Raw genomic sequence first — 2000 nt, 5'->3', positions numbered from 1 at the left:
AATTAGCCAGGCATGGTGGCGGGCACTTGTAATCTCAGCTACTCAGGAGGCTGAGGCAGGAGAATCACTTGAACCTGGGAGGCAGAGGTTGCAGTGAGCCGAGGTGGTGCCACTGCACTCCAGCCTGGGTGACAGAAGGAGACTGTCTAAAAAAAAAAAGAAGAAGAAAGAAAAAGATAAAAAAGAAAAGACAAGAACGGGAGAACAAAGGACCAGGGACCTGATGAGAACATGAAATAAATGTTTTTTAAGCCGGTGTGATTTCTGATAATAGGCTGTACCTGCAGTTCTGCCCAGATGTTGTGGGGCATGAAGAAGCAGTTATATTTGTTTAGGTGGCTCTGTCTCTAGGCAGAGTCTGACTCTTCTTTCTATTCCCAGTGTTAAGCCTCCATACCAGGACATTAACAGGCATCTAATAAACAGTTTGCTGAATGGATGAATGAGAGTACCCTGACACTCATATTATTCTGTTAAATACATATATTCTCACTGACTTGATCAAAACAAGAATTAAGGTTTCAATTGTGTCTGGCATAAAATAGAGACTAGATAAATATTCTTTGAGTGGATAAAAGATAATCTAATTAATTTGAATTTAAACTACCTGAGCACAACCCTGTTAAATATGTTTTTTCTCATTGGCCTTAAGAAAAGAAAAAAGAGCCCAGAGCAGTCTGAACTACGTGAGGTATGCGGAATTTATCAGGCACAGAGAGATATGAGTTTGGGACTTCAGTCATGTCCCTACACCCCTGTATTAGTCAGTTCTCATACTGCAATAAAGACATACCCAAGACTGGGTAATTCATAAAGAAAAGAGGTTTAATTGACTCATAGTTCCACATGTCTGGGGAGACCTCAGGAAACTTAACAATCATGGTGGAAGGGGAAGAGGCATGTCTTACTCAGTGGCAGGTGAGAGGGAGCGAGCAAGAGCAGGGAAAACTGCCCTATAAAACCACCAGGAGAACAGCATGGAGGAAACCATCCCCATGATCCAATCACCTCCCGCCCTGTGTGTGGTTCCTCCTCTCCACACTTGGGGATTATGGGTATTACAACTCGAGATGAGATATTTGTGGGGACACAGAACCAAACTATATCAGTCGCCATGCTTGGGGGGCAATTGTTTAAAGTCACTTTGTCCCTTACTACCTGCTTCATCCATTTTCATGTTCTTCGAATTTGTGAAACAAAGAAGAATGTATAGCCAATCAATAGCTTATGTTATTGTAAGTTATTGGTAAACAACTTAGGAACTGCCTCTTCTTTTTTCTTTAAAAGCTACTTATAAGTGCTGCTAATCAGAGCATATATTCAGGGCAATTTGAGTCCATGCTTTCATGTGGCAGTCCTCAAACTTGGCTCAAATAAACTGTCTACTTACATTAATTTTGCCTCAGTTCTTCCCTTTAGGCTGACAATATTGCATCAAGTTGAATACTCACAGCAATTGTATGAACTAGGTAGTATTTATTACTGGCCCTATTTATACCTGAGGAACAGAGAAGTTGAACAACTTGTTCAAGATCACAATTTCACAGCAGGAGGACCATTATTTGAAGCAGGCAGTCTGATTCCAGACACCCAGTTTTTACACGCTGTACTGTTTTCAAAACTCTAAGATTTCATGGATCTTTGATTTTTTTTTTAAATTTCACTTGTCCTTTTCTTTTTTGAGAACTACAACAACACGATGTGTGTGTATTCACACACATTTTTGGAAAATATTTGAAAAAAAAACCCAAAACACTTCACATGAATGGAGGGCCAAAGGAAGGGCTGGGGTACAGACGCCGTCCAGAAATACTTAAAAATAAATGTTTATACTAACACAAACTAGCAGCCATTCCCCTACAACCTGCGGTACTTTTTAACCCGATCTGTTTGGGATTGAGGGCGGGACTCCAGGGTCTCTGGGAGGCCCCGGCAGCCGCGCATGCTCAGAGCACAGGGACCGCTCCACCTCGTCCGTGGCCCCGCCCACCCAGGCCGCA

This window comes from Hylobates moloch, unplaced genomic scaffold (assembly GCF_009828535.3).
Source record: "Hylobates moloch isolate HMO894 unplaced genomic scaffold, HMol_V3 SCAFFOLD_1, whole genome shotgun sequence".
Lineage (NCBI taxonomy): Eukaryota > Metazoa > Chordata > Mammalia > Primates > Hylobatidae > Hylobates > Hylobates moloch.
The sequence above is the reverse complement of the archived record's forward strand: the minus strand, read 5'-3'. Positions refer to the sequence as shown.